This window comes from Anolis sagrei, chromosome 3 (assembly GCF_037176765.1).
Source record: "Anolis sagrei isolate rAnoSag1 chromosome 3, rAnoSag1.mat, whole genome shotgun sequence".
NCBI classification, from domain to species: domain Eukaryota; kingdom Metazoa; phylum Chordata; class Lepidosauria; order Squamata; family Dactyloidae; genus Anolis; species Anolis sagrei.
Window position 1 is genome coordinate 138,813,762 of NC_090023.1, and position 19,429 is coordinate 138,833,190.

The window sequence follows — 19,429 nt, forward strand, 5'->3', positions numbered from 1 at the left end:
TAGCATAAAACTTCCTTTTACAAATACTGTCATTCTCTAATTAGGTGCTTTATGTGTGAAAGTGCTAAGAAATGGGAAAACCCACTGCATTCATCAGGAAGCAAACAGGGTGTTTTGGTATCTAGATTCTCAACCATTAGTTTTAATTTCTCTCCTCTTAAAATGTTAATATATTAAACTTCAATTGTTCTTTCCTTTTGAATATGAGAATATTTGATGAAATTCTTTGCAGCTGAATCCCCCTATTTATGCTGAATATTTTAATAGTTACATCTTTTCACAGAGTGGAGAGAACTTGTTGTCCTCAAAATGTTAAAATGGGAGGACTAGGTAGGAAAAGTAGCAGTACAAATTCAGGATTAATATTATCAAACACACTGAAATTTGGAGTCAGACATCTTAAAGTTAAACGTTTGAAACTTCTTCATGAAGGGACAGGTTCTTCCCATTAGCTTCTGCCCCCTAGAGTTAAAAGTGGTACCTATACACCTTCAGGGACATGGGTTGCATTTTTGCAAACAATTACCATAGATTTGGAAGCAAGTTTAGGCCACAAAATGTGCTTGGGTGGCCACATTTTCCCCACTGCTACCATAATATTTTCTTTATTGCAGAAGAGGAGGATGGAATGTAATTATGATGTTTCTTGTTCATTTACATGCTAGAGAATGTAAATGATCTCCTTCTATCTCATTGCTAGCCTCTGTATTATTTTATTATTCAGACTGCTTGACAAATTAGTAGGGTTCTTTCTGCTTCGGACTACAAAAACTCAATAAAACTGCAGGTTTGAAATCATCAAACTAATGAGATTGGGGCTGAACATGTACTATTTTTCCCTTTCTTCTTTTTTCCCCCAGAATTTGTGTCAAGCTGATTTATGTTATGCTGCTTTCTGCTCTCATTAAAATCTTTGTCACAAAATGAATTATTGGAATTTTTTTAATGGCCAGGACATTCTGTGCAAATGAAGTATTGTGTTAGGGTGTTGTGTTATTTTGGCCATTCTGAATGTTAATTAGTTGGCCTGTGCTTTTTGTCTCCTCCAACAGTTAGAGTAGGTTGTGATCCAAAAGTGTCGAGATAATGAAAATACAAGATGCCAACAAGGTCAGTGTGTACTGGTTACGAGGCTACACAGGTTTCATTTGCATAATATATACAAAAGAGGAAATCATGACATTAGGTTCTAATGAAAAGGCTTCTAACGAGTAGAGGTAATAACAATACAAGAGCATTTTGCTTTTTAAGAAGACCTGGAGCAGTGAGACCAAATTAAAAGGTAATAATAAAATTGTGATTTATATGAATAAAATACAGTTCATTGATTATTGGCAGGAATGTAGTCACACGGTCTGCTGCATTGGGAAATGATAATGGTTTTTCTGATTAAATTCTTTGACATCTGAATTTTATATTGAAAGGAAGTTTTCCTCAACTTGAAAGAATACAGACAATAATGGGGGGAAAGAGATGGTTATCAGAACTTTTGAAAGGAAATATGTACTTGTTTTACAAACTATTGATGATTTAATTAAAAACTTGTACTGATAAACAAAGTATTATTTCCATAGTAATTCTAATGTTAAATATTCAAGTGGGAAGTATTTCTATCTATTTGACATTTACTTGTCAATCTATGCATTTCTGGGCTTATTTTACACACTATGGAAAGACAAGGTTTATCACATAAGTGAGGGCTGAAGCCAGTGAGGCTTCTTGATGAATAAGTATGTATGATTCTCATTTCCAAGCACATTTTTCCACCGGAATGCTCAGTTGTATTTATATATTCCATAGTTTATATTGTTCATTTAAATTAATGGGTGAATAATTGCACCCTTCTAGGTCTTCAGATTGTACCATGATGGGTCGTTGACTACACTAGTGAGGATGGGACTGAATGGAGATGAAGTCTAATAATATCCAGAGGGTCTTGTTTTTCCACCTGTGATCTGAATAAAATGTATGGGAAATGTACAGGTTTCCCTAGAACAAAATTATCTTTTTCATCTTCTCCTGCATGCACATTTTGGTAAAATGTGCTCGAAAATCTAAACTGAAATTAAATTATCACACTTTCTTGCCTATGACTATACATTTGTTTCTGGTGTTAACTGCTGTCAAATAAATGTTTACTTATGACAATCCCATTAATGACAGATCTCAAGTCACCCTATTGTAAACAGCCTTGCTCAGACCTTACAAACTATGGGCTGTGGCTTTCTTCATTGAGTCTACTCATCTGGATTGACTGTACACTTATGTTACCATTAGATGATATATTCATAGTAATCTTCTGTGCTTCTTTTGTAATAATTGAAAAAGGATAAAGCCTTCGACAATACATATAATGCCTTCTGTTTCCACAAGGAAAATCAAGTTTAATTTTACTGGTCACCCATAGAAAAAGTCCAGTTAATTGTTGCCTTCATTACTTCATACTTTAAACTCAGAATGCATTCTGATTGAATACACTCATTATACATATAAGCCATGCATTATGGTAGCATGCTTTCTATGTTTCCAAGAAATTGTTACAGCATGAATTTTTTTCACATAAAAATTCTCTAGCAGAATTGGCATTTTTCAGAAACTCAGAAAAATAGTTTGAAAATTATTGATGGTGGTTTCCACCTACCACAGAATTGGAGAGTGTCACCCACAACTTTCTCTTTTCTCCTATCAGTTGACTATCCTGCTTTGCGACATATATTAAACAGGATGTATAAGACATTTAAAGAACAAAGGACAATCATAAAAATGTGTAAAATAGCAAAAGGTCAAGCTCAAGACCCACAGTTTGCTACTGAGTTCAAGTAAATGTCTGTTGACTTTCATATTGGTATATATTTATATAGATGCAGTCTCACTTGGCCAAACAGCGAAAAACAACAAGAAAACCCTGTTCTCCCACCCACCCACCTATTGGCAGGTTGGCTGTCTCACTGGATGAAGATAAAAGCATCCCACATAGAGATACCAACACCAAATGATTGTTTTTAGATTCCTGTGTTGAAATAGGTTGCATGTGGAATGCATTAATGAAGACAAAATCTATTGTACAAACTGTCCCTCAAAGCTTGCAACTGGCAAGACAGAACCCCATCTCATTCATTTGTATTGCTGTTTGTTATGTTGAAAGCGTCATGCTGCTTTTTTGACTTTAGGAATGTTGATTTAGGGACCCATTAGAGAGTGTTAGTGCACAGCATGTTTAAAAAGCATTGTTTTGATGCACATTAGATTCCTTTTATCTTCCTTCTGTATGTATCTTGGGTCCCCCCTCCCTCACTTCTTCATGCTGTGATGATAGCTTTGACTACTAATGTGGCAGTGTTTGCCTCATACAAGACTGTCATTTTGGGTGACAGTTCTGTTTATAAAATATCTAATGTGCATTTTCCTGTAGTTTAGATTCCAGAGCACTAAAGGTATTCAAAATTATCAGAGCAAACCTGATCATGATGCAGACAAAGAAAGAAGAAACTCAATTAACCAATTAATCTGAAATAAATTTGAACTGCAGGAGGTTATCATAACAAGACTCTTCCATGCCCCCTCCCCCCAGAAGGAACAGAAATGTAGAGCATAAAATACAATTTGTTATGATCAGCATAATTTTAGTCCAATGCATAATCACCTGCAATTCTGTGCACATTTAACTGGAAGTAAGCTCCATTGAACTTTGGATGCTTATTGCAGACTGCATAAAATCAACATGAAAAATGTATTGAGCTTTAACAAAAGATCACCAGACAGCTGAAATGCACCCCTTAGCTTTTAATTTTAATGGAAACAATTTTGCTTTAAAATGTATAATGTAGAAATGCAAATTAAAGTTGGCACCCAAGAAAAAAAGAGTGTGGTATCCAGCCGTTGCATCATCACTTTACTAATTCTCTCACTTACTATATGTTAATCTCCCTTAAATTATAATAAAACTTGAAAGCTTCTTCTTCATCTTCTAGGAGAGCCTATTAATTACCCTGATATCCTGGCAAACAATATCTCCACTCCCACTCTGAACAATGTTCTTGGGGTTCCCTCACATTATCCAAACTGGGATTGAGGTTCTGATTGACATACCTCTAATTCCAGGTTAGGATCTTTAGCAGTCAGCACTTCTATCTTGTCTAGATTCAGATTCAATATTTTTTCTCATCTAGTCCATTATCTCTTCCAGGCATTCAAAGAAACAGTACTTGTAGCTGATGCTATTTTTGAAGATATGGAAAAGTAAGTTTGTGTATCATTGGCACCCTGGCTCATTCCTCAGGATAATCTCTCCCAGCAGTCTTGTGTGGATGTAAAATAGCACTGGGGATAGAAGGGTAACTTGTGGTATGCAGTATAACATTTTATTTTTTGAGGACCATCTATTCCCAAGCACCATCATCTGAAAACTTCCCAAGAGATAGGACTGGAACATATATATGCTGAGCCCCGTCCTTGATTCTACTTCCACTTTGTTCTTACTTTCTTTTCAGAATTCTTCCTGATGTGCAATGCCCCCAATTTATTGATCAGAACTTCAACAGTATCATTGTTGATACCAAACAGAAAACCCTCTAAGGCTTTCTGGAATCCTGAAGGATGCATTAGCCTCTGGAGTTATGTCATTTTGATATGTTCACCACTAAAGCAGGGACACACAATAACTGTGTGATCATGTCCTTTTTAATCATAATCATCTTGAAATTATTTACCCATGACAAAACAGAGGCATTAAGCATCTCTGATCCCAGATCCATCTGTTCAGAACTGAAAACACCAAGAGTTTGACCTGTTAATGAGCTGGGTTTGGGGAGGATACCTGAAGGCTCCTCTATCCCTTTAGCCCTCAACTTGGTAGCATCAGTATATGCTTACAAGACCACAGTTTTGCATCCAAGCAGTTTGCTTGGATGAAATTGAAAATTAACATAGGATCTCATCAAGGACTTGATTACATGGAAGTTTTCATCTGATTTCTCTCAGTTTTAATATGCTGGCAAAACAAAGTCCCACGGAGGCCTTCTCATGACGCACAGCCACTTCCAGTACCCGCCTGTGAGAATCAATCTCGCCAGTGTTCAGTAAAGAAGGGGAAAGCAAGAGAAAGCAGAAAAATGATGGGCAAAGGACATGGGATATCTGGCCATCTTTGAAGACAGATCTTGCTGGGAGAAAACGCTACCTCCCGTCGCCTGATGAAGTTCTTATTTTCTTACATAGATCACAATGAGAGTCATTTAGAATCAATCTCGATCTTTTTCCTGATATTGACATTCAGAATAAGATAGAGCCCTAGCTGTTGTCTTCCTTTACTAATTCTGTTCTATCATCACCATTACCATCATCATCACCACCACCACTGCCACCAATTTTGTATCATCTTACTCTATAATGATTTTTTTCCCCAGCAAGCCTTTGTTCATCAGTTTTCTTTAATGAATAAAGCAAAACAATAAGTGCAAAACTGAACTGAAGAAAAAAACTGGACACAGAATCAATGGGCAAAAAAATGCGAAAGGAACAGAAAATAAGCAGATGTGGATGGTGATGGAGGAAACTGAAGCAATAAGAGGCATAAAGAGGTAGCAAATTCATTTTGCTGGCAAATCAATACAACAAGAGATGAGTTAGGATTTTAATAAATAAGTTTGATTGAGCAATTGGGTACATTAGTTGGATTTAGAACTATTTAACTAGTAAGAATGTAAGCTTAGGATCTTAGCAGCTGAGATGAGAGGACATTTCAAAACATCCCCAGAGTTGATTAAAAAGAGATTCTCAAAGTAAGATGACTGAGCTCTCAAAAAGGTGCTTTATGAATTGACAAAAATGAAAAAGATTGTGGGAATGAGAACTAGAAAAATCGAGGTTGTCTTTTTCTTTTCGTTTTTTTCTTTATAAGCAATCACAGCAATAAAGTCATCAGAATCTGAAGAGTTTATTACTCTCTAAGTACAAGGCCTGAGAGAAGAAATATGTGACTGTTTCATAGAATTGGATACATTTCACACTTCAATTTTCTCTTGGCTACCAAACCATTGCATAAAACACCTACCTTGTATGGCCATCAGAATCTAGAAAACCTAAGTATTATCACATGTAAGATGGTTTTACAGGCAGTTCTAGACAGACACTATAATCCAGTTGGAAGTGAATGAAAACAAACTAGTTTCACTGCGCAGTATCTATACAACCACCCCAGGAACTGGTTTGATACTGGGATGGTGGGCAAAGTATCCATTGATTGCTGATCAGAATTTAGTTCAGAAACTACAATATCCACGGCTAGGCAGAAGCTGGAAAAATGTAGGATTTTAATTCTTAACCAGTCTGCTTATATACATATCCATGTCCATTGGGGATCACCTAGTTTCAAGCCCTGCATGGCATATACTCTGATGAGCTGCAGTGTCTTAACTGGCTTCTTCTGGACTTTCTGGTGAGTTTTTTTCACTGTTTCTGGCTTGATCTGTGATACAATGGCCAGTGGCAGTGTACAATTTGTGGATATCCCACCCTCAAGATGGCTTCAAATTGTGTTACTGCATTTGTGTAGAACTGGCGTATGTGTAAAACTGAAAACATAAATTGGCCTGCTCTTTGCATATTCTTTCCACTGCTGTCATTTGCTGCTGCTGCTGCTGCTTCTTCCAAAAGCTGGATGGCCATCTGTTGAGATTGTTTGATTATGCTTTTCCTGCATAGCAGAACAAGGTTGGACTGGATGGCAACTGGGGTTTCTGCTATCATCATCATCATCATCATCATCATCATCATCATCATCATCATCATCATTACTATCACAAAGGCTGGATGACCATCTGTTAGGGTGCTTTCATTGTGCTTTTCCTGCATGGTTGAAGAGGGTTGGACAAGATGGCCCCAGGATCTTCCATTGAAATACTGTTAAGTTTATGATGGTTAAAATTGTTTTTTCTTTTTATTTGCTTTCTTCTTTTTTGCACTACAAATGAGATATGTGTAGAGTGCATAGGAAATTGTTCATGTTTTTTTTCCAATTAGTTCACACAAACACTCTCCATTTGCCAATGTTATATCTGTCAATTTTTAAAATGCAATATGTCCAACAGATTGCCAATGCCTGCTATATATACATTATATATAATATAAAAACATTTCTTGGTGCTCCACAAGAAACCTTTGCTTCAAAAAGGGCTCCACTGCTGAAAAAGTTTGAGAACACCTGTCCTAAACTATCTCTTAACTCTGACATGCCAGTTAGCCTTCTGCCCCCAACCCAGCAAGTCAGACACACACCTCTAGTAGTGAGTGCAAAATGAAGCAACCAGGATGATTTCAGCTTTGCATTTTAGAGAACACATGATACTGATTTTACAAAATCTGCCCTCACTTGCAATTTGTTTCTCAGTTCAAATCACAGCACTGGTTTTTAACTACATGTTCTATATTGCCTCCTCTTATATAAGTCTACCTGACATTGGAGATACTGAGAAGAGGCCCTGTTGCATGTCCCAACACATTGCAAAGTTCAGTTGCTATGTACAAATTACTGGATATTTTCTGAAGTGAGATTCTGGCTGTGGAATTCCTTGTGGGATAGGAAACAATATAACACTATCAGAAAGAAAGAAAGACTACACAACCCTCAAAATCTAAACTCATCTTTAATTCTATTGAATTTCACCCAACAAAAATGCTTTCCAATAAGTATTGCAGGGTTTTTTTCCAGTTGGAATTAACTTTTTACTGTTTGGACAAAATCAGGGAATACGGTCAAGTTTGCTAGAAATTCCTGAGTATCCCACACAGGGGCGGCTCGTGCATTATGCAAAGTAAGCGGTCGCAGAACACTTTTTTTGCCAGGGGCGCAGAGGCGCCTCTGTAAATGCCCCTCGACCGCCACTTGAGGAGCGCCCTCTCAGCTCACAACAGCCCTAGCAGTCCAGGGGGAGGCTCGGCTTGCTTGCCTCACTGCCGGGCGAGCCTCTTCCCAAAGGGGCCAGGCCCTTGAGCCTTGCCTAGCCCCTCTCATTCCTGCTCCACCCGGCTACTGGGTGCGTGAGCAGAGCCGGTGCTCAGTCGTTCTCCATGTTTGATCCCTTCCCCATGACCGGCTCTCTTTCCCGATCCCCCAGTCCAGGGGGAGGCTCGGCTTTCTTGCCTCGCTGCCGGGCAAGCCTCTCCCCAAAGGGGCAAGGCCCTTGAGCCTCGCCTAGCCCCTCTCATTCCTGCTCCACCCGGCCACTGGGTGTGCGAGCAGAGCAGGTGCTCAGTCGTTCTCTGTGTTCAATCCCTTCCCCATGACCCGCTCCCTTTCCTGATCCCTGACACTCCACCCGCCTCCTCTCCTCTCCTCTCCTCTCCCCTATCTGCAGGTGGGCCAAGGGGCTGTGCCGCCGCACCTGGCCCGCTTCGGGTCTGGAGGTGTGTCTGAAGACCCCAGCATGAGCACCAAAAGTCGCCTCTTCTCCTGACTTTCTCTTCAGCCATTGGGACTGAGAGAGAGAGAGAGAGAGAGAGACCCTCCAGCTGGAGGTATCTCTCACCTCCGCTCCCTCCTTTGTTTTTGCTCCTACCTTCAGGAAAGGTGGGCATCTCCACCTCTCTCTCTCTCTCTCTCTTGGTCCCAATGGCTGAGGAGAAAGTCAGGAGAAGAGGTGACTTTTGGTGCACACGTCGGGGTCTTCAGGCACACCTCTGGACCCAAAGCAGGTCAGGCAAGGGAGCAAGTGCGGCAAGTGTAGTTACTGGGATGTATAGTTCAACTACAATCAAAGAGCATTCTGAACACCAATGATGGAATTGAACCAAATATGGCACACAGAACTCCCACGACAAACAGAAAATATATATCAATGATTGGTTGGGGGGGGGGGGGCGCCAAAATACTGTTTGCTTACCATTGAAAATTACCTAGGGCCGCCTCTGATCCCACAGCTTTGGATCAATCTGGACAGCACAAATTATTTATCTCAATCCACTATCCAGGAGGTTTTGTTTTTTTATTGAGTCCAGGGCCAGGGAAGCAGATGGTAAAAACACTGGCACCATGATCTACTTCCTGTTCTCATCAGCAAGGGAAAAGGGAGAAGGATCATACTAGTGTCACACCATCACTCTAAGCCAGTTCAAGCTCCTGCCTGTTGAAGGCACCTCTGCGAGCATCAGAATTAGGTGTCTGTGCAACAAGTAAAACAAAACAAAGATGTGTGTTCCTGCTATTGATGATCACACAACTACCATGGACTAGCAGCTTCATGTGGCAAAGTTCTCAGCATCTGTGACCCAAGCTGAGGAGCCTATCTGATTCACTTTGTTGTTGGACTTCCTTAAACATGCAAGATCCTTTCTGTTTAGACACTTATTATGGGAAGCACATATTGCAAGTCACTTCTGGTGTGAGAGAATCAGCTGTCTATGAAGACTTTGCCCAGGGGATGCTCGGATGTGTTACAATCCTGCAGGGAGGTTTCTCTCATGTCCCCCAACATATGATATGCTGGGGGACCTGTCAGTAGGCCTGTGAGCAGCATAAGATACTATAAATCATCACCTTCTAATAAGGAAAAAATTATAAAATTACATAGGGCTACCACCTCACCTGCCTCATAGGAAATCTGAACAAAACAGGAGTTTTTTGTTGTTGTTGTTGAGTCCAGGGCCAGGGAAGCAGATGGGAAAAACAGAAGAACTGCCTGCCTGGGGTGGGGGTTGGGGGGTTGGGGGCAGGCTTGCTTCATCAGTATTTAACATTTACACTAATGAACAGCCACTGCCAGAAGAGACAAAGAGTTACATATATGCTGATGATTGTGCCATCACCCCTCAACAAGGGAACTTTGAAATGGTTGAACAGAAGCTCTCAGAAGCTTCAGGTCCTCTTACCGCCTATTACAGCAAAAAACAGCTGATTCCCAATCTATCTAAAATGCAGATGTGTGCTTTTCATCTTAAGAACAGACAAGCATCTCAAGCTCTGAGGATTACCTGGGAAGGAATCCCACTGGAGCACTACAAAATACCTGGGAGTCACTCTGGACTGTGCTCTGACTTATAAAAAGCACTGCCTGAATATCAAGCAAAACGTGGGTGCTAGAAATAATATCATACAAAAGCTGACTGGCACAACCTGGACATCACAACCAGACACAGTGAAGACATCTGCCCTTGCTCTTTGTTACCCTGCTGCTGAATATGCATGCCCAGTGTGGAAAACATCCCATCACATTAAAATAGTGGATGTGGCTCTTAACTAAACATGATGCATTATCACAGGATATCTACACCCCACACTACTGGAGAAATTACACTGTTTAGCCAGTAATGCACCACCTGACATCTGCCGGGAAGTAGCAGCCAGAAATGAAAGGACCAAGGCATTGACATCTTTGGCCCATTCTCTATTCGGATATCAGCTAGCATGCCAATGCTTTAAATCAAGAAACAGCTTCCTAAGATCTACAGAGATACTGACAGGAACACATCAGCAAGTGAGAGTCCAAAAGTGGCAGGTTAAAACCCAGCACCTAAATCAGTGGCTGGGACTGAATGAGAAACTCCTTCCTGGGCACATAGAAGACTGGGCAACCTGGAAGGCACTGGGCAGGCTGCACTCTGGCATCACAAGATATAGAGCTAACCTTAAGAAATGGGGCTAAAAAGTGAAGTCCATGACATGCGAGTGCGGAGAACAGCAAACCACAAACCACCTATTACAATGCAACCTGAGACCTTTTGCATGCACAATGGGGGACCTTCTCACAGCACTCCAAGTGACCAGCTTTGGGTCAAAGGACATTTAGCATAATGTCAAGTTCTTTTTTCAAACTTTGTGTTTTTAAATGCATTTTAACTGCACCCTTAACTCGCTTCTGACACAATAAATAAATAAATAAATAAATAAATAAATAAATAAAGCACATTTGTCTTCTTTTCCATTGACTGTTTGAATGTTTATTCTATTGTATTGTCGAAGGCTTTCATGGCCGGAACAATCCAGTTTATTCTATTTATTATTTATTTATTTAAAACATTTATATTCTGCCCTTCTCATCCCAAAGGGTACTCAGGGTGGAGCACAACATACAAACTGCAAACATTCAATTTTATTGTAATTAATATTTTAATGGAAGCTTTTTGATACACTGTTATATGTTGCTTAATTTTGAATATATCTATATTTTTGCATTAACTTAATTATGGATTGTAGTGCATTCATTACAATCTTTTCTGAAAAGTTGTATTGTGTTAAAACAAAGAAATAAATTCTTTCAATGAAGAAGAACACGCATTATTCCCTGTTTAAAACAAGAATCACTTACCATTCCTTCCAATACTGATGCTAGACACTGATAAATTGCAAAAGTATGAAGGATTGCTAGAAAATAGGTAACATTTTGGTATCATTTTTTTTTAAAAAAGGTCTTCTCCCCTCCACGCTTCCATTCCCCCCCCCCCCCCCAAAAATGTCCCTTAAATTAATAGTTTGATATTTAGTCAACACATTTCAATACTATATGTGCTTGGGTTGCAATGACATTTTTAGTTACTATTTGAAGAGATATAAGAAGGCAATATTTCATAAAATGAAGTTCAAATTTAAATGTGGGCGTTTGAAGATCAGAGTCATTGGTCTTGCTGTCAAGGTGGCTTGCTTTTTCAGTGTGCTAAGAACTTCCCAAGGACACAAAGTGTTCCGATTGAAAGTAGTTTATATATTAAAACCTAACAAACAGATTAAAAACTAGGGATGAGTCGAGTTGATTAAAGCATCTCCCCATTCTATAATCTTCCAGTAATATTGTATGTAGGGACAAAGTATCATTTTATCATACCCCATATATTCACAATGCATAGTTCTCCCTCACCAACCATGACACACATATATTGTGAACCCATCCAGTACAGGTATTCTCATGAGCAAATAAACAAATCTTATATATATATATATATATATATATATATATATATATATATATATATTTCTTATATATATATATATATATATATATATATATATATATATATAGGTTTTTAATTATTTATATATGTTTGTAATCACATCTTTTTAAGTTACATGCAAACAATTGCTGGTTTAAAAATTAGTTCTACTCTCTATGGATATTTGAAGGGGGGGGAGGTGGTGGTTGAGGTTCAAACTAAATGTAAATATACATTTTTAAACAAAAACTATTCAAAATGTGTGCTATAGAGCAGGATATTAATGTGAATGAAGTTTTTTGCTGTGAAGGATACCTGATGTAGCTGACAGATTGGGTACAGGATGTGCATTAATCTCTGTGTTTATTCCATTATGTTGCACACTAAGTCTGCTGATTCTGTGATCAAGTATGTAGATCTGTATAATACACCAGACAGAGATATCCTTTGACGTATGGTATTGAAAAAGCTCCATCAAAATGACTGGTGTTTTATAAATTATGAGGTGGCATTCCACTGTCCCCAGGGAACTTATTATCTATAATGTTTCAAAAATGAAAACAAAAAAAGGAGGACCTCCCCCTTCACGTTAGCCTATGCTGTTATACAGATCAGCTCCGACTTTAGAAGGAATATCTATCATTTTGTCGGAGGGGAATGCTGTGCTTTAGTTTTGCTAGAGTGGATGGATCCAACTGTTCCAGAAATGGCAATCTTATATTCCACACAGTGATGCCTGTTTCTGCCAAACAGATTCCAAAATGACCTAAGTAGTGAGCTTAGATGAGTTGTGAGTGAGTCCTGGTCCTAATTGGAAGCAGATAAGATATAGGTTATTAGGCTTAAAGGCTACTTTACAGTATAAAACCAAACATTGTCCTCCTCTAGTACCACTCATTCTGCAATGTGTTTCCATGCCTGGATATTGAGAGAGTCGAGGTAATTTCTGAAAAGTTTACATGGTACTTGAATAGTGTTTTTTTTTTTATGAAGACTAGCCACCCATTACTTTTTTCACTTAATGAAGGGATGAGGGGAAAATTGAAAGAGAGAGAGAGCGAGAGAGATCAGGTTAGATCAGTGATTCTCAAACTGTGGGTCTCCAGATGTTTTTGCCTTCAACTCCCAGAAAACCTAACAGCTAATAAACCTGTCTGGGATTTCTTGGAGCTATAGGCCAAAACACCCGGGGACCCACAGGTTAAGAACCACTGGGTTAGATAATGATATTGACTTTTTTATTTGGTTCCAAGGCCAAATGGTTTGCAGATCATGTTTTCAGTTGCTCCTGTATTTGCTGTGTGTGGGACTTCAGATTGCCCACTTGGTTATGGTGACCACATTAATTTCATAGGGATTTCTTGGAGAAGGAATACTCAGAGGTGAATGCCATTTCCTTCTTCTGAAATAAAGACAATAGCATGTTTCCCATCCAAGTACTAAGTAATGTTGCTTAGCTTCCAAAAGTGGATTGGATCTGATGCCTTCAGATGAAAAATTCATCTGTCAATTCAAAAAACAAAGAAATTGCCTTATATGTGAGGCAAGACTGGGATTGCATTGATGAGTTATTCTTACTTTTTTGCAGGCATGCAACAGCTTCAATGAAAAAGTACTGATAAGAATTGTTATGATCTAAAAGAAAAGAAGGTTCAATATATTTGTTCCCAAGCTGAGTATAAATCAATATTATGAGGCCTGGAAGCATTTAACTTCATGAAACAGCATGTGGGTGTCTTCTTTCATTGGATAGCCAAAATGCCTGTAGTTTTACTGCAAAAGAACCCCACAAAAGGGAGGGCTAAAGCTCAGCAGTCAGCAGAATCCTGTATGGAGATTATACAGCACTGTGCGGTGTGAAGAACTGTTTCTGTATAACATGGTGACTACCAGGCTCCATAGTGTATTCCCCTGTGTTATTGTAATCTGGGCAGCAGTCATAATAAGTGGCTTTCCCAGGGTTAAATAACATCACCTTGAGTGTTTTGTTGATGCCCACAGGCTGATTCAATTCCACACTAATCCAAGTGCTCTGGGCCATATAGATATTAAAGAATAGAAGGGCTGGCAACCATAACTAGTACTTAGATAACTAAATACACAAGAATCAATATCCAGATTTTTTTAAAAAGAGTATCAAAAATAAAAACCTTCCACTTGAATGGAAATACCCATTATTTAAATTCTACCACAAATAAATGTTTACAATCCCATGTGTATTCCATCCTTGACATGAATCATTCCACATTTTTAATTTAAAGGGGAATTGAAAATATTAATATCAATTCCATTTCTTTTTCTGTATAGATTTAAAATTATTTCCAGTTTGGGAGTATGTGTAGAAACACCAAACTTACAGTTACCAGGGATATGCAATTTGGTTAAACCCTGTGCCATTTTCAGTGTCTGGATCTCGGTGACCCCAGTCAGGAGAAAACATCAATTTTTTTATTTGGCAGCTGAATGATCCCGGAAGATCTGGCCCATTGCTGACAATGGGGAACTTATGAGGCTTCCCTTTCTGTAATGTTTAGGGCAGGGGTCCTCAAACTTTTTAAACAGAGGGTCAGGTCACAGTTCCTCAAACTGTTGGGAGGGCTGGATTATAATTTGAAAAAAAAAACATGAATGAATTCCTATTCACACCGAACATATCTTATTTGTAGTGCAAAAACACTTAAACATAATACAATAATTAAATTAAGAACAATTTTAACAAATATAAACTTATTAGCATCTCAATGGGAAGTGTGAGTCTGCTTTTGGGTGATGAGATAGGATTGTTGTTGTTGTGTGCTTTCAGGTAGTTTCAGACTTAGGTTGACCCTTAGCGAGGGCCGGGTAAATGACCTTGGAGGGCCGTATCCGGCCCCCGGCCTTAGTTTAAGGACCCCTGGTTTAGGGCATCAGTCTTAAGAAACCCTTGCTTCTGGCTTCTTTCCCTTTAATATCCTTCAGCTTGGTCTGGGTTCAAGAATCAGGCCTAAGAAACTCCTTCTTCTAGCAACCTTCCCATTAATTTCCTCCAGATAGCCTTGAGTTAAATCACCAGTTTTTAAACCCCTGCTTCTAGCATCCTTTCCTTTAATCCCCTCCAGATAGTTTTGGGTTAAAGCATCTGGCTTAAGAAACTCCCTGCTTCTAGCATCCTTTCCTTTAATGTCCTTCAGAGAGCCCTGGGTTATAATAATAATAATAAAACTATTTGTACCCCACCACATCTCCCCAAGGGACTCGGAGCAGCTTACACGAGGCCAAACCAAACAACACATCAATAAAAACAACAGGGAATAAGCAAAATAAACAATACAGTTAATATAACTCACACATAGACAATAACACACAAGGATTTAAAAACCTATGGCCAGGCCAGATGTAATAGTTAAAACTTTAAAAATAAATGCTAGACATGAACAGAGGATGTATCTAGTAGGAGGGTTTTAACAAAAAGTAGAGAGCAACCCAATGGGTAATTCAAGTGCTTCTTAGGATATTTTGCAGGGGATTGTTTCCTTTATCCAGGGAAGGCACGCTGGAACAGCCACATTTTCAGGCTCCTCCTAAAGACTGCCAATGTGGGAGCTTGTCTGATATCCTTGTGAAGTGAGTTCCAGAGTCGAGGGGCCACCATAGAGAAGGCCCTCTCCCTCGTCCCCACCAATCGCACCTGCGAAGGAGGTGGGAGCGAGAGCAGTGCCTCTCCAGTTGATTGAAGAGATCACGTGGGTTCGTATACAGAAATGCGGTCACACAGGTAGACAGGTCCCAAACCGTTCAGGGCATTGTAGGTAAGAACCTGAATTTTGAATTGGGACTGGAAAATGAACGGCAGCCAATGGAGTTCCTTAAACGGGGGGGGGGGGGGGGGGGGTTAACCGCTCCCTGTAAGTCACCCCAATTAGTAAACTGGCTGCTGCCCGTTGGACCAATTGAAATTTCCGAGCCATCTTCAAGGGCAGACCCACATAGAGTGCATTACAGTAACCCAATCTGGAGGTGACTAAGGCGTGGACCACCTTGGCCAGATCTGACTTCACGAGTTATGGTCGCAGCTGGTGCACGAGTCTTAATTATGCGAAGGTCCTCCCAGCCACTGCCAACACTTGAGCTTCAAGCTTTGGCAATGAGTCTAGGAGGGCACCCAAGCTGCGGATCTGTGCCTTCAGGGGGAGTGCAACCCCATCAAGCATAGGTTACCACCCTATATCCCGATCCGGCTTACAATCGACTGGGAGGACCTCTGTCTTGTCAGGATTAATCCCCAGCTTATTCATCCTCATCCAGAAAACCACAGCAGCCAGGCACTCGTCCAATACCCAAGGGGCTTCCTTGGAATTAGGTGGAAAAGAGTAGTAGAGTTGGGCGTCATCTGCATAGAGATGGCATCCAACTCCAAAACTCCGGATGATCTCACCCAGCATTTTCATGTAGATGTTGAAAAGCATGGGGGCCAGAATGGAACCTTGCGGGACCCCACAGGTCAAAGGCCAGGGGTCCAAGCAGGTGTCCCCCAGCTTCATCAACTGGCAGCGGCTCTCCAGGAAGGACAGGAGCCATACCAGAAGGATACTATAGTCGATGGTATCAAAAGCCGCTGAGATGTCCAAGAGAACCAGCAGGGTCACACACACCCCTGTCCAGCTCCCTGCGGAGGTCATCTACCAAGGTGACCAAAGCCATCTCGGTACTATGACCAGGCCTAAAGCCAGACTGTGACTGGTTTAAGTAATCAATGTCATCTAGGAATCCCTGGAGCTAAGAGGCGACCACCCTCTCCTGCACCTTGCCCAAAAAAGGGAGGTTGGAGATTGACCTGTAATTGCTCAAGACTGTGGAGTCAAGGGAGGCCTTTTCAGGAGTGGTCTCACCACAGATGGAAATGTCCCCTGCTCCAACGATGCATTAATGATCAACACAAATCAATCAATCAACCCACCCTTGGCCGATTTAATTAGCCAAGAAGGGCTAGGGTCCAGAGCCAATGTGGTCACCCTCACAGCCCCAAGGACCCCTCCAAGTCATCAGGATGAACAAGCCGGAAAGAATCCCACAAAACCGGACAAGCAGGTGCCTCGGTCACCTCCTCTGGCACTGTATTTAAACTGGTGTCTAGCTCGAGGCGTATCCGAGCGACTTTATCTGCACAATGGTGCGCAAACATGCAGCACCGAGCTGTTGGGTCATCAATGACCTCCTCCACCCCAGGGGGATGAAGGAGCTCCCCAATGACCCGAAACAGCTCCAAAGATCTTTTGGATGTAGACGCAATGCGGGCAGTCAAGAAGGTCTCCTTGGCTGCCCGTATAGCCACGGTGTAGGCCCTAGGTGAGGTTCTATCAATCCCTAAATGACTCCAGCCCAGTTTACCTGTCCGAACGGATTCTCCCCTATGAACCATCAAGATTGTTAAGATCTTCTGGAGGGGCCCTGGTCTCGGTCCCACCTCCGCAATCGTTTCTGGTGGGGACGAGGGACAGGGCCTTCTCGGTGGTGGCCCCTCAGCTCTGGAACTCTCTCCCGTTGGAGATTAGATCTGTCCCTTCCCTCCTGACTTTCAGAAAGCTGGTAAAATCTTGGCTTTGGAATATAGCATTTGCAGAATGATGATTGAGTCAATAATGGCTGACCACACTGGCAGATGGTGATGAATTTGTGATTTTACTCTGACGACCTGGCTTTTGTAATTGTATGATCTGTATTTTAATGCAGTTTTGTATTAATGTATTATGATGCTATTATGTTTATTCTATGTGTGTATGAATTTCTGCTGTTAGCCAGCCTGAGTCCCTCTTCGGAAGTCGAGAAGACAGAGTTATAAAAGCTCTAAATAAATAAATACATACATACATAAATTTTAGCCTGCGTTCGGTCGGAGACGCCTCGGTATTTCCTCCACATGCACTCTAGACCCCTTCTAGTGCTCTTCATCTCAGCCAACTCCTCAGTGAACCAAGGAGATGGCGTGACTCTGAGCAGTGAGAGGGGACGTTCAGGAGCGATCGTGTCTATCACCCTGGCCATCTCGCTATTATAGCGATCAACCAGGGCGTCGACAGGATCGCCAACCTCCATGACAGAAAGAGCTCCAAGATTCCTCAGGAATTCATCCAGATCCATCAGTCTCCTGGAGTGGACCATCTTATTTGGTCCTCCACTCCTGCGAAGGTTAGAGGTCACAGCAAGTCTAAAACTGATCAGATGATGGTCAGACCATGACAATGGAAGAATATTTTGCTCTTCCACCCTGACCATTTTGCTGTCTGCAGTAAAAACTTGGTCGAGTGTATGTCCAGCCCGGTGGGTGGGTCCAGATATAACTTGTGATAGCCCCATGGTCATCATGGCAACCATGAAGTCCTGAGCTTCTCCTGCCAAAGTGGTCTCTGCATTAATGTTAAAATCTCCAAGCACAATCAAGTGATGGGAGACCAGAGCCAAATTGGGTTAAAACATCTGGCTTAAGAAACCCCTGCTCCTAACATACTTTCCTCTAATCTCCTTCAGACAGCCCTGGGTTGAAGCATCAGGCTTAACCCCCCCCCCCCCCCCCCCGGTTGCTTCTATCATATTTTCCTTTAATCACCTTCAACTAGACCTGGGGAGGAATTCAATTCTTCTTGTGGGGACTCAAGGGAGTCACACTATCCCCTCCCTTCAGTAAATCACCCCAATATTTAAACAAACAATCTCTCCCCAAAATGCCCTTTCACAGTACAGAAATGAAATTGCCAAAGGAAAAGACTGGAATTGGGTCCAAAAGCAAGATCCTAAGAGTAGCTAAGGAACTGAGATAGATAGAACACAAAGCACCTGAGTGGCTTTTTTCTTCTGATAGCTCAGGCAGGCAGCAGGACTCACAGGGAAAACTGCCTCCCTCTCAACACTCCACATGTAGCTGAAAGAAACCGACGGCAGCCATTTTCAGCAACCTTGTGATCTGTTGTGGCCGGAAAAAAATGGTGGCACTGCCTGTGTTGTTACAGCTGACCAAAAGAGCTGAACTAGTTGGAGCCATTTTTTTCCAAACGGATCATACACAGCCCTAACAGTTACTGTGCTATTAATCCTGGTAACCTTATGATCCTTGTAGGAGTTGCCTATGACAGTAATAAGTGTCACAGGAGCTAATACTGCCAATTAATGATATATCTAAATCCTTCAACAGATTACAACATATTGAGCATTCATAAATATAGACTTCAGCTAAATGACTTTGAAACAGAAATTGGACACAATTGGTTTTACTTAAAAGCTAACCAGTTTCATTATGTGAAAAACATATGGAGCAATCTTAAACAAAATATCTCAGGCTCCACTTTGTAAATTTGCAGTTGCTCTTTTTATTGCAGCTAAGAGGTTTATTCAGTGTTAAACCAGCATCATATGGCTTTAGCCTTATTGCTGTGTTTACCTCTTTACCAAATCCTTTGATTCAAATCCAAACACTCAAGCTCAAAAACTCAACACTCTTCAGACTGCGTGCTTTGAAACTGAGGCAATTGAGCAACGG